The sequence below is a fragment of the Stenella coeruleoalba genome (assembly GCF_951394435.1).
Source record: "Stenella coeruleoalba genome assembly, chromosome: 1".
In the NCBI taxonomy this organism is placed as follows: domain Eukaryota; kingdom Metazoa; phylum Chordata; class Mammalia; order Artiodactyla; family Delphinidae; genus Stenella; species Stenella coeruleoalba.
In genome coordinates this window covers 119,153,176-119,178,851 of record NC_137169.1, presented here as the reverse complement: position 1 = coordinate 119,178,851, position 25,676 = coordinate 119,153,176, and the positions used below count along the sequence as shown (strand labels likewise).

Below are 25,676 nucleotides of genomic sequence, written 5' to 3'. Positions count from 1 at the left end.
CTTAATTCTGTTGTCCTGAGTGATGGTTACATAATGTTTACATCATAATAACACAATAAATACAATAATTCATTAAGTCACACATTTACGGTTTGTGTACATTTTTTGTATTTTATTTTATTTTATTGAAGTATAGTTGATTTACATTGTGTTAGTTTCAGGTATACAGCTCAGTAATTCAGTTATACATATATGTATATATACACATATATATATATATTTTTTTTCTTTTTCAGATTCCTTTCCCTTATAGGTTATGACAAAATATTGAGTATAGTTCCCTGTACTATACAGTAGGTCTTTGTTGGTTATCCTATTTTATAAATAGTAGTATGTATATGTTAATCCCAAACTCCTAATTTATCCCTCCTTCCTCACTTTCCCCTTTGGTAACCATAAGTTTGTTTCTGTGGGTCTATTTCTGTTTTGTAAATAAGTTCATTTGTATCTTTTTTTTTTTTGGCTCCACATATAAGTGATATAATATGATATTTGTCTTTCTCTGTCTGGCTTACTTCACTTAATGTGATAATCTCTAGGTCCATCCATGTTGCTGCAAATGGCATTATCTCATTCTTTTTTTTAATGGCTGAGTAATCTTCCATTTGTGTGTGTGTGTGTGTGTGTGTGTGTGTATGTATACATACATATATACCACATCTTTATCCATTCATCTGTTGATGGACATTTAGGTTGTCCTGAATGCTGGTTTGTATACTTTATGGGTATGCGATATATTTAATAATGAAAAGATGTATAAAAGAGAAATACATTTTATATCCTCTTTTATATATTCCACAATAATTAAGTTCATATATTGCAACTAAAATAAAAATTTCATGAATTAATACTTAGCCTTACCATGTGTGATATATTCTGATATATCTCTTTTCTCCTGTTCTCTCTTTTCTCGTGTTCCCTTTTATTCCAACTCGTTCCATTAAAAAATGTTGGCCATAAACCACTAAACTGATTTAATGATTTACAGTTTGAGAAACATTCATCTAGATCATAAAAAAACTCTTGGGATTTCTCTATAGTGACTGCGAATTCCAAGTTGGGATCAGAAATGACTCATCCCTCTACAGCAGCATTTTAAAAAATTGTATTGAAGTATAATTGATTTATAAAGTTGTGTTAACTTCTGCTGCACAGAAAAGTGATTCAGTTTATATATATATATATATATATATATATATATATATATATATATTCTTTTTCATAGTCTTTTCCATTATGGTTTATCACAGGATATTGAGTATAATTCCCTGTGCTATACAGTAGAACCTTGTTGTTTATCCAGCCTATATGTATATGTAATAGTTTGCATCTGCTAATCCCAAAGTCCCAATCCTTTCCTCCCCCACTTCCCACCCTTCTGGCAACCACAAATCTCTTCTCTATGTCTGTGAGTCTGTTTTTCTTCATAGATATGTTCATTTATCTTGTGTTTTAGAATTCCACATACAAGTGATATCATATAGTATTTGTATTTCTCTTTCTGTCTTACTTCACTTAGTATGATAATCTCTAGGTCATCTATGTTGCTGCAAATGGCATTATTTCATTCTTTTTTATGGCTGAATAATATTCCATTGTATATATATACCACATCTTCTTTATCCATTCCTCTATTGATGGACATTTAGGTTGTTTCCATGTCTTGGCTATTGTAAATAGTGCTTCCAGCAGCATTTTAGGTTGGAGAATTAATTCTTTGTTGTGGAGGGTTATCCTGTACATTGTAGGACATTTACCACCATTGCTGGCCTTTACCTACTAGATGCCAATAGCACCCACCCAATTCCTCCAGTTGTGACCACCTAGAAGGCAAAATCACCCCAGGTGAGAACCACTGATCTAGAGGGTCTTTAACTTTCTAAACTTGGCCATGTCTTCATGAAGAGTTCTTAAGTTAGCATTTCTCAAACATGAGTGTCATCACAATCACTTGGATATTCTGTTTGAGAAGTAGGCTGGGAATCTGCCTTTTTAACCAGGACTCCAGGTGATTCTGATGCAGGAGTTTCTAAAAGTAAGAAACATTGCCCTAGGATGACAGCAGTCTTGAATCATAGTGCCCTTGGAATTATCAGAATGCTCCTGATATATTAGTTTTCAAGGGACAGGTCAATGCATTAGAAAATGATAAGTATCTACTGGGTGAGAAATTATGTAAAACATCCAAGAGCTGTTTATGGAGCAAATCTAGTACACACACTCGTGAAATCACAGCAGAGTCTTTTCTTTGTGTCATTGCTCTGTGACATGTTTGGAGCTGACAAGGGAGGTGCTGGGGAACTGTAGAAACTGAGTCTGACCTTTCTGTGTCCACGATTTTCCTGAAGCTCACACTGGAGAAGGAACCTGAATCCCCAGTAAAGACATTGCCTGGCGCTGCCAGTTACTTCGTGCCTGATAGAGAAGCTGAAGTGCCTCCCCATACTTCAGATTTGTTTTTTCATCCCAGTTAATTGTTCTTCCTAAATTGAATGATCTATTTTTGGAGCTAAAGGAGATGCAGTGTAGAGAGAAAGGAACTGACAAAGCCCAAGGCAGAGATGGGAGGTAGTCAGAGGCAAGGCAGGAAAGAGGGAGGGATACTATCTGCCTCCATCTTCCTTAAAACAAACACAAAGAGGAAGGGTGTTCTCTCTTGTTGGGAGCGGAGGTGTGAGACATCAGGGGAAGGAGATTTTGCTTAAAAAATGAGGAACACATGAAATTTTAAAAAAATGTAAAATTGTGGAAACGGCTGTGTGACCTGGAGGCCTAGGTCTTAAAAGCCATTGGGTTTTACCTTAAAACTCTATAGTGGCTGAGCACGTTCATGTCATCGAATCAGAAAATGAGAAAACCCGCTCCTTGACTCTTATTTCTTAATATAAATCTATTTGAAAAAGCACCATGGCCTTAGTCCTGAAATGTGGGACTGTCTCATGGATGTGATTCCAAGTCTATGTAGCAGGTCTTCTGATGCATCTAGTCTGCACCTACGTCCAGTGAGGCACAGATGCATACAGGTGTGTGCGTTTCTAATGAACTTGGAACTGTAAGTAACATCCACCTTAGCCAAGTCCATGAACGATCAACAAAAACACATTTGAAAAAAGCGTCAGCAAACATTGCACCTAACAACCAGTGTGGATATCGGTTTTTTCCATTTGGCTGCTTCTGTAAACAGTGCTTTTGTTAACTCCAGTAATTCTTGTGATCCTCCTTCCGACTGAACATCGTGCTCGAAGCTTTGGAGCATGCCTCTACTAGCCATCTCTAACGCTTCTCTTCTCCAGGCATTTCAACGGCAGTTACATTTTGAAAATACTCTCTTGTATGCTTTTAAATGTTCAGCAAAACTGCAAAACAGAACACACATCATTTTCTTCAAAACACATAAACATTGTGTCCTGCGAAAGAGTCTATTCCAAAGACAGCTCAACTTTAAAATACACGAGAAAAGCAGAGACCTTTCAAACTCCTGTAAGATTGTGCCATTCTTTTCACCATTCAATGGAGATTTTAACAATACATGCAGTTCACTCCTGAAATGATTCAACTAAGCAAAGGGAGAGGCTGCAAACCACTGGATACACTTGCCTTTCACTGCCATGAGGTGTCAGGAGAGGAGTTCCTGCAAGGCTGCCCTTGGCATCCCTTTTTCCCATTTCCCTGCCATTTTAGTCTTAGCCTCCAGTGGATGGAATACCCATCTTTTTCTATGTGTCTGAGCATTTGATTTCCATCCACTTTAGTAGGAGACTCTAATATCAGGATGGTGGTGAATGGAGCATGGAGAAAGAGAAAGGAAAGTTTCTGGGAATGATAGAATTCAACCCATCAGGCTATGCAGATGCCTTTATGCCAGGTTTCAACACAAAAGTGGTGGGACTGAAAGACCATTGCTTTCCTTCTCACATATGTAAACATACAGGCTGACCAAGCAAACCTCTGTTTGATCCTAGAGAGTTTCTACCAAACCCAAACTCTAATAAACAGAGATAAGGTCCTATAGTATAGTGACCGAAAATGTAGGCTTTGCAGCTAACATGCCTGCATTCAAATTTTAGCTCCACCTGGGTTTGTGCAACCTTGGGAAAACTTGAGTGACCTTGAGCTAATGACTGAACCTCTTTATGTATGTTAACTCATCTGTAACATTGAAATAGTAGTAGTACATGTCACTAGGGATATTGTGAGGATGAAATGTGTGGTTGGATATAAAAATACTTAGAATGGTTCCTGTCTAATAATTATGAAAAATAGAAATTTTTATAATTGTTGATATTAGTATTATTTATTTTATACATCCAAAATCACTGACAATATTATAGTAGATTGAAATCTAACAAATTCTGCAGAGAAATATCAATAGTCAGGGAGGGGTGTTGCCCTTATGACAGGTATTGAGACAGCTTAAACCTTTGGGTCACTTTGTCAAATCCTTCCAGAATCTCTCGAATTTTATATTTGCAGAATGATCTGAGGAGAGTGGTTATAAAAAGTATGCATCTGGTTTTAAAATATTTTTCCTAGAGTTGCCCTTTGACATTCCATTTTGAGTTTGTTCTTTCTGAAGAGTCTTGTAAGAAAGAGTCAGGAACATTTCCTGTTATTTAGATGTGGTTCAGTGGTGTTGGATCATTATTCACTTCTATTACTGTGTTTTTGGCCCAGGACTTCAATGGTATTTCTGGTGGTTGTCAAATTTACCATTAATTGAATAATCCACTTCGTTCTGTTCTTCTGGGTCCACAGGTGGTTGAAGTAGTTATATTTCTGCAGTTTTCATACTGTTTTGTTTTTCTTTTTAGATGTAGGAAACATTTACACTGAAACTGTCTTTGTGGCCTATCTTCCCCTCAACATCTGGCCTAGGGAACCTGATGGATTATTCTCTATGAGTGAGCATAACAGTAAAAAGATGGTCTTCATCCACTGAAAACTTATTTATTCATTGAGTATTTATTGAGCACCTACTATGTGTATAAGTTACTGTACTTGCTATTGAGAATCCAATGTTGAACAAGACAGACCCAGTATCTGCTCTCGTGGGTACATTCTGCTGTGAAAGGCAGAGGTTAAACAAATAATTCTATGTTTATTTGATGACAATTGTGAAAAGTATAGGGGAGATATGGGTTGTTCTGTGAACATGTCGTTAGGATGTGAGACCTAATCTGAGGGGTCAAAGAAGGTTCCTAGAGGAAGTATTATTGAGGTGAGATTTGAAGGATGAATAAGAGTTTCTTAGATGAAGGAGAAAAGATAAAATACCATTATAGGCAGAAGGAATAGCATGTGCATGGGCTCTGAGTACAGCAAGAACACAGAACATTTAATGAAGTGTGGAGAGAAGGGGAGATGGGTGTGAGACAGGAGAGAGGAAGGCAAAGCCAAGCCAGGTAAGGACTCAAGGCCATGATAAAGAACTTCATCTTTATTCAAAAACAATGGGAAATCATGAAAGAGAGTGACATGATCAGAATTGTGTTTTTAAAAAAGCTACCACATGGAGGAGAGAGTTTGGATATAGGAAAAATGTTTAGTAGACTATTAGTCTGAGGGAATTTAGAAAAGTGTTGATGGCAAAGTGGGCATGGATAGATATGGATAGAATAGAAAAATATTTAGGTGGTGCAACTGAAAAGATACAGGTGGTAAAAATAAGGAAGAGGGAGATCATAAGCCTAACTATGAACTGGACTTCTGGTGGCAATATTCACAAAAATAGGGTTCACTACAAGAGAACCAAGTTGGGTAAAGTGGGAACAGTATGCCTTCAGTTCTGAAATACTAAGTTTATGAAGCTTTAGCAGTGGTGTTTTGTAAAAGATGAACAACTAGCTGTCCAAAAAGAAGAAAAGAAATGAATTTGTAGCATTTGCCAATTTCCATAGTGTAAATACTCTCATCATGGTGGATTTCAGCCATCCAATACCGTGGCACTGACCATAGTGCCGTGAAGAGATGCTTCCAATGGGAGAAATGTCGAGAGGTGTTTGGATATATAAGTCCTGGGCTTAAAGGAGTGGTCTGGGCTGGAATCTGGAATCATCAGTGTATAAAAGAAAACTATACGGATGAGATTGCCACGAAAGCATACTTAGTGAAAAGAGGAAATGACTGAGTACCAAGACTTGAGAAACCCAAATCTCAGAGTTTGTTAGGAGAAGGCAGGAAGGAAGAGTAATTCCCAGAGGATGCATCCTCCCATGAGCCATGCAAAAGTGTTTTGAGAAAGAAGATTTGGTGAACAGAGTTAAATGGTACTGAGAGGTCAAATAAGGTGAGGGCTGAACATTTTCCATTAGATTTAGTGACAGAAATCATTAGTGACCCTTTTGAGACCACTTTCCATTGGGTGATGAGGACAGAAGTCAGACCAGAATGGTTTGAAAACACATTTGAAAGTTGGAGACAATGAATGTAGAAGACTGTTATGAGATATTTGGCTCTGAAAGGGTAATAGGAGATAGTCTGTAGCTATCAGCTTGAGGGCTTTTGGTAGGAAGTTGGTTCAGGGTGTTCTGATTTTGCTTTTGTGTTTTAAATAAGATAGAAATTTGAGCATGTAAATGCTGATGTCAAGAATTCAGCAGAGAGAGGGAGGTTGCCAATATGTGAAATGGCTAATTTTGTGCAAAATTTCCTCTTCTTTTATTAGCTTGGGCACTTTAGACTATGCTCTTCTCATCTCTATGCCTTTCCTTGTGTTACTTGTCTTTCTCTTAAAATATCTTTGTTTCTACAACTTTCACATAGCTTAAGCAGAGAAATTCATGTCTTATCTTCTCTCTGAGGTTTTTTTCTGATTATTCCATCATATCCTAACCTCTCCCCTTCTCAACCCTGAGTTGTAAGCAGCAGGCAGTCTGCTTGTTCAGTAGATCAGAGGAACAGGAGAGGATATGAATGGTCTGGGGCCATCATCATGTTCTTTCCTTTGAAATTTCTTACCAGTCCTGTGGAAAGTGTGGACCTAGGTGGCCATGTTTTAACTTTTAAAACTGCCCATCATTGGTCGCAGCTGAGGACTGGAGCGAACAGTTAAACCAAGTTGAATCCATCAGATCTCTAGTGAGGGAAGTTGAAGCGAGACATGAAAAGTGTTTGTTCATGGTGATCCCCAAAATTGCAGGAACGTAAGAGTGGGGGTGTTTGGATGGCTCTTTATGGACAGAGGGTCTGATGACCAAATAACAGTAGAGAAAGTATAAAGCAGGTTCACAACATAGATAAGAGATTGAACCATATGAAGAGAGAGAGAAAGCAAGAGAAAGCAAGAGAGCCTTTGTGTCATATCCCAGGGCCAGCCATTTTTGTGGCTTGGCTCCTTTTCCTTGCCTTGAGTAATGGGACACCTCTTAATGAAAGGACATTCCCTCTACTTAAGATTTCTTCAGATTGTTGGTTTTTCTTGAAAAGAAACAATCCTTGACAGGTGACATCAATGATTAAGACTAGATGGATCATTCTGAGCTGATGGGTCTCACGAGGTGTAGCTAGAAAGAAAATGCAAGATAAGGCAAAGTCGACCCTAAAGGTTGGAGAAAAATTGGAATCAATGGTTAGGCCAAAAATTGAGATCTAAGAATTTAGTAAACATGGAACGTGGCAGAGATGCAAATTCTAGACAAATAAGCCATTTTGAGCTGAAAGTTTTCTTGTGCCAGGACAAGATTCTTTGCTTACCTTGTCTTCAGGTCTGTTTGGGGGTCTCTGATAAGGAAAATTAAACCAAAACCTAAACCAAAACTATACAGGTGTCCATTACCCTACCCTCTGCATCTTCTCCCATCGTTATGACTATCTTTCCTCCGAGTCTCCTTTCTCCTCTAGCTGCACAGTGCAACCCCATTTCGAGAATATGCTGTCAGCTCCTTTCCTTTTCCTTCTCTTCTCTCCTTACATTCATTACTTTTGCAGGCTCATGTGTTTCCATGGCTTCATCATTGGCCTTTATCTGCATCTACAGTCTTGATTCCACCCAAACGTAGTACAACCTTTATAGCAACCTGTTGGATATCTACTTGGGATGTCTCACTGTTTCTTCAGTAAGACACAAATTGGGCTGGAATGCACACTCTGGAGTCAGACTGTCTGGGTTTGTACCCAGACCCTGCCCCTTATTAACTCTATGATTTTGAAGTTATTTAACCTCTGTCTCAGTTTTCTCATCTGTGTATGGGGGTGCTAATAGTACCTGTGTCATAGAGTAGTTACAGAGAGAAGCTTATGGATGTAGAGTTGGTATACACTGCTTGGTTTATTGTAAGCATATGCTAAATGAAATACTTTTTATTGTCATTGTTATTATCTTCATCTTTATTTTTGTTATTAAATGTGTTCTCCCTTAGGCTGATTATTTCTCTGGATAACTTCCCTAACCTTTGATAAGTTATATGAACTTTGGAAGTCAGCAGTTTGGGATTTTAGTCTAACTCTGTCACTAGTGGCTGTGTGACCTTGGTGGATTACCTAAACTCCCTGGAACTTAAATTTCATCTTTGTAGTAGTAGATTGTACTAGATGAACTCTGAGGGCTTTCTTAGGTCCAAAACAATATAAGATAGGATCTCCTTTCTCAAATTTTAAAATTCTTGGTCATCATCTTTGATATCTTCCTTTCTCTCACCTTCTAAATTCAATTAGATACCAATTCTTGTCAACTTTACCTCCACAACCTCTCTCTTACCTGACGTCTCTTTATCCCACTCTACCACCTTACTGCTTGTTGGACTATTACAGTGGCCCCCACCGGATCTGGGACCATTAAAGTGGCTCCCTACCCAGTCTTCCAGCTTCCTTGTTATTTCTTCCTTTAGTGTATATTATATATCACCAATTAAACTCTCCAAAATTTGCAATTAATTTTTATTCTCATGCTTTTTCCAAATACTACTTTTTTTTTTGGTTTTGTTTTTGCGGTACGCGGGCCTCTCACTGTTGTGGCCTCTCCCGTTGCGGAGCACAGGCTCCGGATGCGCAGGCTCAGCGGCCATGGCTCACGGGTCCAGCTGCTCCGCGGCATGTGGGATCCTCCTGGACCGGGGCACGAAGCCGTGTCCCCTGCATCGGCAGGCGGACTCTCAACCACTGCACCACCAGGGAAGCCCCAAATACTACTTTTAAGACTAATTCAAATAATAGTCTGTTCTTTTTTAAAAAATTTATTTTATTGAAGTATAGTTGATTTACAGTGTTGCGTTATAGTCTGTGTTTTTTTTTTTTTTTTTTTTAGCTTTGCCACGTGGCATCTTAGTTCCCTGACCAGGGATTGAACCTAGGCCCACAGCAGTGGAAATGCCGAGTCTTAATCACTGGACCACCAGGTAATTCCCTATAGTCTTTTTTTAATATCAGCCTTTGATCATCTTCTCTTGTGAAATTTATGATTCATGCTAATAAACACCATCATCGCATCATTTTTCTTAAATGCTAAGCTTATAAAACATTCTGGTTCCTTTATCAGGGTGGTTGATGTATATGGAAATTAAACTGCTTGTAGGTCAGTTTTTTTATTTTTAGAAAGACCATTTTCTGTACATGAAAATTTGAATAGACCTGGCAGTCAATTCCTTTGTGAAGGTAGCTAGCTAAAATTTGTCATTTTGGGATCTGGTATTTTTTTCATCATTAGACACAGTCATTGTTTTCTTATTGCTTTATTCACCTGGTGACTTTTAGATGCATTTTATAGGCTTATCTGTTGTACTTTTTCAGAAGGCTAGTGAATCTATAATCAATAAATTAAAGAATAACTACCAATATGTCATCTTCGAATAATCTGCTGATTCTATGTTATAATGTCACTTAAATATCTGAGTTGTAGTTCTGGAGCCCACTTACTTGTTTCCTCTTTGACCAAGAGATTGGTCTCTTAAAAGTAATTTAAGTGGAGTCAAAATCCAATTAACTTGGCGATTCCATGAACCATAATATCATTTTAGAAAATGATTCTAGTTAAGAGTATTAGAAAACCCACGTCATCGCTTGCTCTTCAATAGTAGAGAGAAAGGGATAAAAAATGAGGAGAGAGGGAAGAAAGTAGTTCCAAGCATCTGTTCTGCCAGTTATCAGACAAAATATTGGATAAGACAGCTGGAGACTGATATAATCTTTAAGATGTCATATGATTTCTGTATATCTGTTTCTGCCTCTAAAGGGTGAGAACAGTAATAGATAACATGGCCATATGTATTTGGTGAGCTTTGATGAGACCTCATTCTGCAAAGTGAGAAAAATGTTGACTTTTATCATGCTATTGTCTAATATTATGATATATTTCGGGATAAAATACATTAAAAAATTTTATTTATTTATTTATTCATGGCTGTGTTGGGTCTTCGTTTCTGTGCGAGGGCTTTCTCTAGTTGCGGCAAGCGGGGGCCACTCTTCATTGTGGTGCGCAGGCCTCTCACTATCGCGGCCTCTCTTGTTGCGGAGCACAGGCTCCAGACGTGCAGGCTCAGTAGCTGTGGCTCGCGGGCTCTAGAGTGCAGGCTCAGTAGTTGTGGCACATGGTGCTTAGTTGCTCCGCGGCATGTAGGATCTTCCCAGACCAGGGCTGGAACCCATGTCCCCTGCATTGGCAGGCAGATTCTCAAACACTGCACCACCAGGGAAGCCCTAAAATACATTTTTCTATCCTTCTTTTTACTTGCATAATTGTGTTGGCAATATCTTGGACAAGTAAGCCATTTAGAAATGCATGCTGAAATGTTTGAGTCCAGGTCCTTATTTATATTTGTGTGTGTGTGAATGCAGGTATATGTGTGATGCCATTCACATATACATTCATATATAAATATCTATATCTATGTCTATGTCTATATCTATGGTCTATGTCTGTCTATATCTATATATGCAATGCTCACTGGCAGAACTTTTTTTTTTTAATCTGCCAGAATACCAATCCAGGAATAAAATAATTTCTAATTGTATGCGATCCTTGGTCTTGAATCATTTGGTTTTTTGTCTTTTTGTTTGTTTTAACTAGATTGCTTTTAGAGGGCTATTTTACTTTTTCAGCACCTAAATTTTATTTCCTTTCTCCTGTGAAAAGTCAAAGCTTAATCAACCTCTCTCGTTTTCTTACCAGTTTGAAAATGGTAGAATTTTGGCATGATGTGGTGATATTTAGATATTTTAAAAGAAAATATTCTAGGTGAAAATAACCAGTTAAGTTAAATATAAGAACAAGTATTTAATTTTGTAGTAAATGATGCAGTGAGAGGGAGCTAATATCTGAGAATAAGATAGAGGTATTTCTCAATGTGAGAGATGCATTCTTGCAGATTCCTCTGCAAAACACATGTGAGTCACATAAGCCTTATTTTCTTCAATGCTCATAAAACCAGAGGTCCTATGGATAAACAGATTCTCTCTAAATGTATAGTAATGTTAAATCTGTGTCATAATTGGATAATGAGTTCTTTTGAGTTAATACATTTTGATAGCTGGATATTATGCACTTGGGTGCTGAAACCTTAAGAAGCCATTTTGTCAGAAGTCTTTTTGCAAAGTTCATGAAGAAGCCTGGCTTTAATTAAGCAGAATTTACAGAACAGAGTTGAGCCTCTGTGATGTCAGGGAAATCACATTTAATGCCCCTTTCATTATTGAAATGTGAGAAGTTTCACATTCACCTTATCAACTTCACCTTAGAAAATCTTTGTTGAAAGCAGGTGAGGAAAGAGCAGGGCGGAGAATAAGGCAACAGACAGAATTGCTAAGGACAGTCAGTACTATCATCTTGCTCCACTACATTATTTTTTGGAGATAAGTAATTATTTACTTTCTGAGCAACCATTGTAAAAAAAAAAATGTGTGTGACAGAATGCCAAATATTATAGCATACAAGACAGGGAGGGTTGGTAGCACCAAGGATAAGATGGTGGGTACACACAGGATGGCCACTTGGGACTCCAATATGTTACACATCAGGAGGTTGCTTCCTAGGATGAATATGTGGCATATGGAATAATTTCTTTGTGAAATTATACAGAATGAACTTCTATGTAACAGGAACCGTAAATGCTCACTTCATAAAAATGACATGATGATAGTTGCAGTGTGTCTTTTTTGACGTCTATACTGCATAAGTAAGAGGTTAAGATTAAGTCCTTTTTATGTGTAGATGCCAAGCTCCTTACTTTTCTTATCTCATTTAATTCTTAAGACTATCCCATAAAATAGGTATGATTTCTTATTTTCTCTGCCAGTCCCTGCCCTGGCCCTGCTCCTTCTCTCTCCTAGGTTAATGCTACCTGACTTCCCATTTGCAGCCCCAGATTCCTTGGTTAATCCTGTTCTTATGCAGAGGAATTTTAAGGTGCCTGAGTCCTGTAGCTTGATTTCTTTCATGCCCCTTGGTCCAGTTTGCCAGGCTCTGAATTCACATGTGGTTTATATGGCGATAAGCTCTACCGCTAATACTTGAGAATGACTCCTTCCCACTAAGTCTAGATCTCACTTCCTTTGAGCATTGCTTGACTCTGTTATAATAAAACAGATCCAGCAAGGTATGAACAGGGACTTCTGCACATCTCAGTATGAACATATTTTTATGTTATATATATAATATATATTAATATATCTTATTATATGACATATAAACTTATACAAACCCATAAAATTTAAAATACAGTATATAAAATTGAATAATGAGTTTGCCTTTTAATATATCTTTAGAAATGTTTATAATAGATACACAAAAGTATAAATACACATACAAATTATAATCTATATAATATACTATTATAAATTATATATAATTTGTATATATATTAATAGGAATTTCTAAAGGTACATTAAAAGGCAAACTCATTATTTTTCCTAGGTTCTCTTCACTCTCCTCCCCACAATTACATATAAAGGTTGTTTCTCCTTTTCAGATTCTTTAATCTCTAATGGTGTCACCATCTACCTAGTCATCCAAGCTGGCACACTAGCATTTTCTTTGACCACCTTCTCTTCCCCATGGCTCCAATACATCACTAGAATCTATAAATTTTACCTCTGAAATGTCTCCTATCAGGACTATTGAAAATACAGGTCTTATGCTATTCCCTTGATTAAAAATCTTCCTTATTGGGTGTAGAGTAGAATAAGGTAAGATATATTTTCCCAATCCACCCATAGCAGTTTTTCCTCATGGTCCATGGCTACATACCATGTACCTTGTGCTTTGACTCCAGGTCTTAATCAGTAATCATGCCTTGTCCTTTTGAGCCTCTGTGCCTCCGGGCAGACTGTTCCCCTTGTCAAGAGTGTGCTGGTGAAATACTACACATCTTTCTAGACTGAAATGTCATTCCTCCATGAAACTTCCCTGGGTCCTACTTTTTCTCTCTAAGAGAAAATGCATTTCTGCCTCCTCTTTTTCCCAGCAGGTTTGTTCCCACCACTGTTATTGTATTCATGATGCTTCACAATAATTAGTCATTTATGTGCCTTGCCCATGGATTGGGAGCTTCTTGAAGTCAGGGACTATGTTTTATTGACCTTTGCATTACCTTATTCAGGGCCTGGGAGTTTCTTTTTCATTCAGGAAGAGATGACTAAACCAATTCAAAGGAGTGGTTTTACCCTGCTGTAAAAGGGCAGAAGTGGTGAGGATGACACTGAGTTTCTTAAACTCACTCCTAATGCAAAAATCATTGAGATTATTGCAAAGCACAGACTAGATGCACTTTTCATTCACACTGAACAAAGAGACACTTTAGGTCGGAGATAGTCTTATTGTTCTTCTGAAAAGATTAAATTTATTTTTTTACTTTATTAAACGATGGAACCCAGGGTTCATTTCATCAAGCAGTTTTCCTCCTGGAACGAAAATCAAGTGTAATTCCCCTTTTAAGATCGAATGAACAAGTTGAGAGAAACTTACATGACATAAAACACAGGGCACGGTGTGTGGCAGTGAGTGGGTGTTGGACAATGACGTTTATAGGGAGGAAAGGAGAGACACAACAGCAAAAAGTGAAAATATTAGCTGCTGCTACCAAAGGAAGATCAGAATCTAAGATAAAACAATTCTGTAACGGAATGTTATTCAATAGGAAACATGGGATTTATTTTAGAAATAATTTGTCACAGATTCTATTCTATAAAGTGAAGTGTGTCTGTAAATGTCTGTATGCCATATTTCCAAGCTTTGTTGTTTTTGTAGAAACACAGAATACCAAACCTGGCTTTCAGTGTTGTTTAGTCCAGCAGTTTTTGCTCAGAGGAACCCAGGAGTCCCCTGGCGGTGGCTCTGGGGAAGCCAATGGGGTGTCGGTGAAGCAGCCTAGAGACACAGAGTGCTCTCCGTTCTATGCCATAGAACTTCCACTTCATCAGTTTCATAAAGGAGGTGTCTGTGTATGAGTTTGAAGAAAGTTTCCTAGCTTCAAAAAGCTTTTAAAATCTCTGATCTACTACTTAGGTCTAGCCCTTTTATTTTTATAGATGAGGAAAATGAGACCCAGAAAATTCAAGTGACTTATCTGAGACCAAACAACTATTAGTGTACTAGCAACTAGTTAGCTAACCAGTTCGTTTTCTACTTTTTTTTTTTTTTTTTTGCGGTACGCGGGCCTCTCACCGCTGCGGCCTCTCCCACTGCGGCCTCTCCTGCTGCGGAGCCCAGGCTCCGGACGCGCAGGCTCAGCGGCCATGGTTCACGGGCCCAGCCGCTCTGCGGCATGTGGGATCTTCCCGCACCGGGGTACGAACCCACGTCCCCTGCATCAGCAGGCGGACTCTCAACCACTGCGCCACCAGGGAAGCCCCCCTTTTCTATTTTTGTTGCAATTGTTATTGATTCCGTTTGGGTGAAGGATGTGGGACATATGGCCACTAGGAGCGCAGGTAGAGGTGAGGACCAAGGTTAAGGACAAAGTGAGGAACCTTGTGACAAGGGCTTGTGTTTTCATTGCAAAACCGGAAAACAAGTTAGGATCTCTCTCTCCATGTCTTCCCTTTTTTTAGAATGCTGCTTGTAAACATATAAATGGCTGCAATGGCTTTTCTTTCCTTGTGAATGCTCACAAGGGCTCAAATTGAAGTAAGTGTTCTATTATACACTCACATTTTTATATGTGTAATATATATTAAATATATATGTATTATATAGGGATACATGTATGTGTATATATATCCTTAGGCGTACATACATGTATATGTATATATGACACATATATATGACATTTTGATAATAAGATTGATGTAAAATTTGGATGGCCTGTAAAATGTGATTATGGAATTAAGAGAAAATTCTTTGCTTGCAGAGAAGGTTCAAAGATTCATTAACATTGGCCTTGAAATAAATTGGATTTGACTATGGAAAAGAGTTCTTTCACCTCTATGATTCAATTATTCTACCACTGCTGGAGGACAGGGTGTGGTCAATAGAAAAATAGCTAGCAGGAGTGGACAGAGAGATGGTTGGAAGACCATTAAGTCACTTGATTATGAAAAGAAAATTGGGAAATTATTTTTAGGTGAAAGCAATGCACTTAAAAGGTGGGGAAAGACTCCTGTGATAATCAATGATTGAGAGGGAAAATAGAGGTTACAGTTCAGAAGCAGGATAAGAGATTCTTGGACATCTTGGTAACATTAAAGGGAGATTATTCCATTCGACATAAGAACTAAACAAAGAGGCATAAAAAGGGCCCGTCGGAAATGCAGTGACTAAAAGATGAATTATGAAATGAAAGAGTAGGTTCAGGCAAACGGAGAGAACATTAAAGAAGGAAGACTAGATTCTACAGTGGAAAATAGAAGACGAACAACAGACAAAAGTCTAAGGAGACACAATCTGGACTGAATAAACTCTCCAAAATGTCAAAAGGGAAAGTCAGTGCCAAAGGGGATAAAAAATAAGAGTAAAAAACTCATTGATGTCTTATGGAAAATTAACACAGAGGAATATAATCAAAGGAAGCTATGTATTTGAAGAGATCCCAGGCAGCTTACCTGGTGATAGGAGAGGGCTAAATAATGTGCTCATTTAAATTGCAAAATTAAGCTTCTCTCTTATTTTGGGGGGGAATTAGAACGAGTTCATGCAGAATAAAGCAATTACCACACATGAGCTCAAGTTAAGGTTTCCTGCCTCCCAATGGCATGCATGGCTTTGTGCCATGAAATCAGAGTAGACAAGACTCAGGCGTGTCATTGGAATTCCAGCAAGTTGCGAACTATATATTTCAGGGCAGAATCACGCTTTTTCAACTTCAGGAATGAATTCAGGAAGGCTTATATTTCGCATAAGGGGGATTCTCACATTGAAAAGATCAAATTGGAAATCACTAGCACCGATGAAATGTATAATTTGTGTGTGAATGTGTGCGTGCGTGTGCGCCATGATGAAATAAAAACGGACTGGAGCATGGCAAATAATTTAACCATTTAAAGATACAATTGTTTCATTAATATTTACTTTTACCTGATTAAATATTCATGATGCCTTGCCTTCCCTCCTCGTCTAACAGTGTTGCATTCACGGCCATCTGCACCAGCTCTGTGCACGGGAGGTCTCAATTAGCCATTCAGGCTGACAGAAGACTCTCAGCCGAGGGGCCCTTACCCTGCAATGGGCTGAAAACAGATGATGAATTTGTCTGTGGGCATGAGCAAGACTGAAACAGACTTGCCCTGGGCTGGGATTATAGCAGAGCAGAGGCTGCAGCATCACAGTCCCCTAAAGAAGACAGAGAGGAAGATTCAGGCGTATCTAAATAAATATGGGCAAGTGGAAAATCTCTACTCAGGGTGCATGACATCCTGTGGAAAGCAGTACTCAGCATGTTAGCAGGACTGGAACTGGGGCTCCTGACACCCAGCAGCCTGCTCCCATCTGCCACCATGAGGCTGAACAACATATGATTTCATTTCTAAATTTCATTTAGCAATCTATACAATAGACCTGGAAGTATCTGCCTATGTAGGAGGTGCTGGGAGGCAGTTATACATGTCAGCTCTGCTAGTTGCTGTGGTCTCTGGCTCTCTTATACAGACCACAATGGCAGCACTGGTTTACCTTGTATTGTAATCTCTCCTCTGAACTGTGAGTTTCTAGATTATGCTGTATTTATTGTGGTATTCCAAGAGTGTGGCTAGCACACTAGCCGGTATAATATAGTAACTCTTTTTTCAATAGTTTAGCCTTTTCAAGGCAGGTTTGATATTAGAACATGGCAGTACACACAGTTCTATATATTGTGTGAGTGTGCGTCCATCCTGGAAGCACTCACACACAGTGCAGGTATAATGTTGTCCATTATTAAAAATCAAACGCTAGCTTTTTTTCTTTTTGATTTCTGTTAGATTCTCCTGAAAAATACAAAGATTAGCATAGAATCATGACGTCTGTGCTAGGCGGAATAATGGCTCCCCAAGTATGACTGTGTCCTAATTCCCAGAACCTGTGAATGTGTTACCGTACACAGCAAAAGGGACTTTGAGGGCCCAGTCAAGGTGGAAGGACCATGATAAAAGGAGATTATTCTGGATTTTTTGGTCAGCCCTATCTAATCACATGAGTCCTTAAAAATGGAAGAGGAAGGCAAAAGAGTGATGCCACAGGCGAAGGATTTGACCTGTTATTGAAGATGGAGAAAGAGTCCATGAGACAAGGAGTGTGAATGGCCTCTCAAAGCTGGGGCCTCAGTCCTACAACCGTAAAGAACTAAATTCTGTCAACAAACTGAATGAGCAGGAAATGGATTTCCTCTAGAGCCTCCAGAAAGGAACAAAGACTGCTGACATTTTAGTCCAGCGGGACCCTCTTGGACTTCTGACCTACATGGCTGTAGGATAATAGATTGGTGTATTTTTATGCCACTAAGTTGGTGGTAATTTTTCAGGGCAGAGATAGAGAACTAATACAGCATCTCTGACTGTCAGAACACATTTCCCTTTAAGCTTTTAGATCCTCTAAGGATTTTAACAACATTGAGGCTATACTAAGACATTTACCAGTGGTCAGGATGAAATCAAAGTGCACACAAATTGTCCTTTTCTCCCCTTAGAAAGAGGCATTGAACTTTCATTTTTATTACCATCTCTTTGGAAGCTCTTTGGGCTCCATTTGGTCTAAGCAGTGAAGCAAGATACAAAACTTGATTTTTAATTTGTATTATTTAGTTTGTTTCAGCCAGAGTCTTCAGAGCTCTGACATGTACAAAGTGAAATCACCTATACGCTGTATCTTTAAAGCTGGGGAAGTGCACGGAGCAGCAGTAGTCAATACCAATTTCCACACCTGGATCAATACCATCGGATGGCTCTGTAGCTGCAAAGATCGTTTCACACACATACTCAGGGAGACGGAGGGCCGGGGAGAGAGAAAGGGAATTGGTTTTAATGATTTCACGGCTCCGAGTATTCCCTCTCTCCCTCTTTTCTTTAAAGGAAATAAATACATACAATTAGAAATCAAATTTACGAAACTGTCAGTCTGCATCCAACCCCACTTCTTTCCCTAGCCTGTCACCAACACTGGCATCCAATCTAGCAAATATCCTTGTTCTGTGTGTGCGGTTATACGTATTGGAGAGAAGAAAGTGATAACACTGTTTGCAGTGATGCAATAATAAAAATGCTCTGTATTTACATCAGGCCTTTCCTCAAGGATGTTGGAGGCAGTTTTTGTTAATTTACAAATAGAGAACAAGGACCTGGAGCTTGTTCACCAGCACGTGTGAATACTGTGTCTATATGCATGTGCTTGGATAACACGGAACTAAAATGTTTTCTTAGGTGCTTTCCCTGCAGCCTGACGTGGTAGTTTTGAGTAACAGCGTCTCCCTCATGAGTGGGACTCTGTAGCTGTTTTTCACAAGGCAGGGTTGTTGGAACTGCCAAGAGACGGCAACTGCAATTGGAACAGCAGGGGAAGCACAGGGATCTGATGCCATTAGCTTTGCTGGAAGCTTTCCTAGTAGGTCAGGGTCTCAACCATTTCTCCTCCTGGGATTGGCCATGGCTTTGATTCTACAGCACCTCGGTGAGGCCCCAGCAAACACGCTCTGCTGCCACGCAGCCCATTAACTCACCTCCAAAGAAGGGTGACCCTCACTCAGAGGAGGGAAACTCGTCATCACAATGAGTCAAATAAAGAAATAAATATGTCCCCTCTGGGCCCTGACAGAATGGGGCAGCTTAATCCTCAGCTTGGTAAATGCCACAGCTACAGCCATGACCAGCTCAATCTTGAAGGCAGATTGAATGAGTTTCAGGGATTGTTCTGTGCAACCCTGAGCTGGAGGGCCAAGAGGTAGCCTGAAAGAGTGACTGCTGGAGAGTGATTATCAAGATGCTCTTCCTCTTCATCGTCTCTTACATTTTCTTCTACTCTGTGGTTTTTCAAAGCATTGCTATAGACGTTATCCTGCCTACTCCTCAGTGACTGTGCATTTGAGCCCTTCTCTATAGCCGAGGCTTGGGGAGAACAAGTCTCAGGGTTAGGGAAGGCAATCACAGGATAGGGAATTATGGAGCTGGGGATCAAACACACAGACAGCCCCTTTAGTGTCAGGGTGTAACAAGAGCAGGGCAGCAAAGTCTCATACACCCTTTTTCTGATGCTGTTCATTTCCACAAATAGAAGCAGAGTCATAGACTCCTCAAATCCTAGCTGCCCGATTAAAAATAGGCTGGCTCTCTGTGTGGACTTCAGCCATCTGTGCCTGGGTTCACTTTGTCCTTCAGCAGGGATCCTAAACCCTTACTCTGCTGCCCATTCTCCTGAAGAACAGGCTTGAAGCACTAGCTCAGCAGGGAGAGTCCTGGAAGGCAGCACATTTCTAAAATTATTACGGCTTTCCTTGAAGAGCCGGTAAATCTCCACTAAATGAATCTTCACTAAACTACATTTGAGAAAGCACGCAATGCTGAATAACCATTGAAAGTGCCACTCATTTTGCAAAAAGTCTCCCTGCTTCACTCACGTTCTCAGACTGCCTGCACTGCGTTTACTTCTTCCTGATGCTTATTACCTTATGCTCACGCCCCATACCTCCGAAATGATCAACAGCAATTAGTTTGATTATGAAACTATGAAAACAGATATAAAAGTCCCCCATGAATCTCCAGTAAAGCACCCAGCGAAACAAAGTCTTCTGGCTAATCACTAAATTCAGTTGGGTTTTTTGTTTGTTATCACGTGGCTCCCACGTTAGGCTAATTAGAGATTTTCATTATAAAAGTTCACCAGAACACAGGTGATTAGCAGGTAGACTCAAAAGTTTCTGGTCGGGGAGGAACAAGCAGAATGCCTTTCTCCCCATGGTTTTATTGACCTTTCTTTAGTTTTCCAGAGTGCTATACCTTCTTTTATTTAAACTTATGATGATCACCCGATCACAACAAGGTAATTTGCTCTTCAAGAAAGATTATTTTTGATTAACCACTCCAAGCCTGCTTGAAGAAATTACCATGGTTTCCCATTAGGTATGGAAGTTGCAAGGGACCACTCTTTATGTGAAAAGAGGACAAAAATATAGGTCTCCCATATACTACCAGATAAATGTCCAAAAGGCAATATCCAAAACATTTGTTTAAGTAATGTCATTGGGTGGTCAAAATTCAGTGGTGTGGCCAAACATCTGGCATGTGCTGGCACCAAAGACCCTCAGGAGAAAGGCACATAGGATGTATTATTTTTTGTCTGTCCCTCAAGGAACAACTTTTTCTTCTTCCTGTTCTTTTTCTTCCTCTTCTTCTTCTCCTTCTTCTTCTTCTTCTTCTTCTCCTTCTTCTTTCTTCTTCTTCTTTCTTCTTCTTCCTCTTCTTCTCCTCCTCCTCCTCCTCCTCCCCCCTCCTCCCTCTCCTCCTCCTCCTTCTTCTTCTTCTTCCTCCTCCTCCTCCTCTTCTTCCTCTTCTTTGCATAAGTGATACTAAAAACCATATAGTTTAAGGCACCTATTAAAAGGTAGCAAAACACCAAACTGATCATTATAAAGAAAGACACAGCATGTTTATAATACCTAAGTTTAAAAATGCTTTCCCCGTTGATCTGTGAACTTTCTCCTACTTCCCTGTAGTTCGGGAGACAGAAGTAGCCAATCCTAAGCATGCCATGAAGAAAGCTCATGTAAGTATCCTTGTGTGTCACTCAACAGCTGGGCAGAAGGGGAATCTCTGTGCATTGCTGGGCAATGTGATCCTGTCCTCAAGGAAAGGAAACAGAGCTGACATTAGATAGAGATCATGTCCCTCTAGGTTTTTCTTGTGTGTGCCAGTTCTAAACCCTCTTTCTCTAGAGCCAGAGTATGGCACATTTGATTGGGAGTCATAGTAGAACTTGTATTTTTTCTGTGTTTTGTTTTCACTGATTTCATAAAATTTATTGAGCACCTACTATATGCACAGTGCCACCTGCATAGGCATTTATTCAATTACGTCTTGCATCATTTGGCAGATTGATTCCATAACCACAGATTAGTTGGCTGGGATGCTGATTCTAAGTTTACGCCATTTACCATGTGGCTGTGAGTTAGATAGCTCACCTCTGTAAGATACCTCAATTTCTTTCACTTTGTGGTAGCAATAATGGTAACTAACAGCTGCTTAGAAGTGTGCTGGATGATTCATGTTCAAGTCAAGGTTAGGCTTGTGAAATTCAATTATTTCATCCTCAAAATGCCAATTTGAGATTGGTGGAAGTGAAGATTTCTTTTAATTTATATTGCAATAGTTATATATTTATATATAACTATTTATATTATATATAATATATATATATAAAACGATTTATATAACTATTTATATTGCAATAGTTAAAGCTTCCTCCAGATACTTGCTGTATTTCTTGGTTACTGTTTTCTAATTTAATGACTGCTAACTAGATTCCTGGCTTTCAGTACCAAAGTCATTAACTTGAATTGATTGGCCAAACTTGCATTCTTCCCTGAAAGATTTTCAGTGGCAATGTGGAGGTAAAAATGCATATATGCCCCGAAGGTGGATGAGCCCATTTGAGTTAGATTTTTCAAGGGAACTGAATTTGGGTCTGAGCTTGAATTTGGCCTCCTAGTTCCATCACTTGTTACAAAGCACTAAGAGAATTCCGTTCCCATTAGTGTAGTTAGTTAACTTGATTTGTTCTAATGGCCAAAGGCCATCTCTTAGCCCCAGACGTCTTAACCTCACCCATGTACTCTGACCTGGCAAGAAAATACATAGATGTATATATCATCCAATCGACAGATAACACCACGAAAGTTGTCTATATCTTCATGATTTCAAAATAATCAGTTTATATTTTTAAAAGTTATTAGGTATGATAAATGGCTGACCTCCAACACCACTGGGGCTGGGCCTTGGTGGGGCAAGGCTGAGGACTCCAGTGCAATCCTAGGTGGCTTATAGGAGTAAGTCCAGAGGGAAGGGTCTTAGATTTAGCTCCAAGTCAGGTATCCTATTTTAAAATTTTATTTTTTAAAATTTGTTTTATTGAAGTGTAGTTGACTTACAATATTGTGTCAATTTCTACTGTGTAACAAATTGATTCAGTTGTCATATATATACATATTCTTTTTCATATTCTTTTCCATTATAGTTTATCACAAGATATTGAGTATAGTTCCCTGTGCTATACAGTAGGACCTTGTTGTTTATCCATTCTCTATATAATAGTTTGCATCTGCTAATCTCAAACTCCCAATCCATCCCTCCCCCACCCACCCCCCCTTAAGTCGGTTATCTTAAGGTCACAAAGACCCAGATGAGATGGGAAGAGACAAACTGTGAGCTGGAAGACAAGATAGTAACTTCTGAAGGCCAGAAAACCTAAGACACTTTAGTGATCACCTTTTCTAACCATGAGACTTTCTCTCCCCAAGCCTCAGCTATAGAGAAGGAGTCAAATGCACAGAGTCGCTGTGAGGAGTAGGCAAGATAATGGGATGAAGAGGAAGAGAATCTGGATAATTACTCTCCAGAAAAGTCACTCTTTCCTTTTTTTTTAATTAATTTTTTTTTATTTTTTTGGCTACGCCACACGGCTTGTGGGACCTTAGTTCCCAGAACCTGTGCCCCCCCGCAGTGGCAGTGCAGAGTGCTAACCACTGGACTGCTAGGGAACTCCCCAGAAAAGTCACTCTTTCAGGCAACCTCTTGGCCCTCCAGCTGGGGGTTGCACAGAACCATCCCTGATCTGCCTTCAAGATTGCGCTGGTCACAGTTGTAGCTGTGGCATTTACCAAGCTTAGGATTAAGCTGCCCCATTCTGTCAGGGCCCAGAGGGGACATATTTATTCTGTTGTTTGGCTCATCGTGATGATGAGTTTCCCTCCTGTGAGTGAGGGTCAGCCTTCTTTGGAGGTGAGCTAATGGGCTGCGTGGCAGCAGAGCATGTTTGCTGGGCCCTCACCGAGGGTTGCAGAGGGTTAGGAGGAGATGAACTTGGAGCTCCAACCAGGGAGGACTGTGTAGGCCACAATAAAGACTTTGTATCTTGTTCTTTCTGTGATATGGAACACAGTGGATGGCTCTGATCAAGTGAGTGATGTGAGACAGAAGGATCAAAGTTGGAAAAGAGATCTGTCTGGAAGCTATTGCAATAATAAGACATAGCAGTTTGGACCAAAGGGTAGCAATGGAGACAGTGAGAAGTAGTTAGTTCCAGGATATATTTTGAAGGTCAAGCTGATGACATTTACTGCTGGATTAAATGTGGGCCATGAGAGAGAGAGAGAGAGAGAGAGCAGAAAATCAAGAATGACTTAGGGTTTTTTGCCTGAGCCACTTGATGCCATCTAGTGATGGGGAAAACTTTGGAAGGAGCACATTTGGAGGAAGGAGGCAATGAAGAGCTCAGTTTTGGACATATAAAGTTGCAGATTTACATATTCAAGTAAGCATGTCAAGTGGGCGAGTAGGGCGAGTAGATATGTAAGTCTGTCGATCAGAGGAGAATTTGGAAGCTAGAGGTATAAATTAGGGAGGTATTAGTATAGAGATAATTTACATCTATAGGACTGGGTGAGATTACTTTGGTGTGGTTGTAGCTAGAAAAGAAAAAGATGCCTGAGGAATGAGGCTTGGAGCACTGCAAATATTAGAACTCAGGAAGAGGAAGGGGAGATAGTGAAGGAGACTGAGAAGAACAGTCTGTGTGGTAAGAAGTGAAGAGGGCAATGTGGTGTGCTGGAAATCAAGTGGTTAAAATTTTTTGTAAAACACCGTATGCTTAACTGTGTCAGTTGCTACTAATAGGGAAAACAAAGTAGACTGGGAATTGACCAATAAATTTGTAGCATGAGGTCAGTGACTTTGGCAAGAGCAGTTTTTTTGCAGAGTGGATTCAAGAGATCATGGGGCATAAGGAAGGAAGTGGAAAGAGTAAGATGACAATTCTTGTGAAGAGTTTTGTTGTAAAGGGGAGGAGAGGAGAGATAGTAGCAGGAGGTAGGTCGGTGATCCAAAGATAATTCCTTTTTTTTTTTTTTTTTTAAATTTATTTATTTGGCTGTGCCGGGTCCTAGTCATGGCATGCATAAGGGATCCAGTTCCCTGACCAGGGATGGAAACCAGACTCCCTGCATTGGGAGTGTGGAGTCTTAACCACTGGACCACCAGGGAAGTCCCCAAAGATAATTTCTTTTTTCAAAAAGATGTTTACATGTTGATGAGATAATTCAGTTAAAGAAAAAATGATGAGAGAGGGGAGAGAAAAAGTAGGTGTACCCCATACACTTGTTAGTTATTGACACTATAATGTGAATGTGTACTGCCTACATCCATAGCTTAAAATATTTTTAAGCAATGAAATTCTTTTTTTTTTCCTATGCAGTCTTATGATTCATATATAACAGATAAATCATGGTGGAAGGGGTGGGTGAAAGATGGATAGAGTACCAGGAGCCCACCAGCTCTGCTGCCCTTGATCCCTTCCACCTTCTCCCGCCCCCAAAACCCTTAAAGCAGCTCCTCAGAACTCTAAGACTCCAAGGTATATAGTCTGAAAAGTTGTGCCCTAGATAATCTTTTTACCCTTAAAGTTGTATGAGTCCCATAGAGTGAAACAGGATGGTCTTTAAATCTCCCTGTTCAGGACACCGGCTATGTGACAACAGTCACGGGAATGGAGGCAATTAATGGAATTGTTTGCCTCATATGGATACAGGATTCCCTCCCCTCACCTTGCCCACCCCCCAAAAAACCTAGGAAGTCATTTGCAAAACAAGACATCCTCAGGGAGATGGAAATCTTGTTAACAGTTTAGGCTTGTCTGCATGAACATCTGTTTTAATAGCACATCTGTATGGCGTAGTACTTAGCAGGGTGACCTCGGTTTTGTCTTAGAGAATTTAATGGATTTTTCCTTTCTTGTTTTAAAGCCCTTTCCCTACACAATTAGTCAGTTGAAAGTGAAATCGTTCTGCTTGGTCCTGAAACGGGAGATCAATAACTGTGGGGCGATGCTATGTGCAGCATCCCAGGTAGCAGCCATAGCTAATGAAGCAGTGGGTAAGCGATTTCACCAGTGTCTGAGCTCTGACGCCAGGAAGAAGCACAGGAATGCTGCCTAAAGGGCCACTTTTCCAAAGAGGAGAAACGAGGGCGTCTTCTGGCTGAGACAGATGCAGTTATAAAGCCAGGTGTGGGGGAGGGTTGCCCAGCCACCCTGGATATGAGGAGAGCATCAGAGAGTCTAGGATAGAATTACACATAGGTCT

The 25,676-nt window shown here is 39.6% G+C and overlaps 1 long non-coding RNA gene across 4 annotated transcripts in view; it reads left to right on the top strand.

The window, feature by feature from the left end:
* The window catches only part of LOC307177557, a 202,683-nt gene that overhangs the window by 18,525 nt on the left and 158,482 nt on the right, over positions 1 to 25,676 (top strand). For 3 of the 4 annotated variants that reach the window (XR_013825064.1, XR_013825065.1, XR_013825066.1), the window contains exon 3: positions 9,242 to 9,332. This is a non-coding gene — a long non-coding RNA (uncharacterized lncRNA). Of the gene's footprint in view, positions 1 to 9,241; positions 11,603 to 25,676 lie in introns of those variants that run through there. The other variant, XR_013825067.1, reaches the window with a different exon arrangement.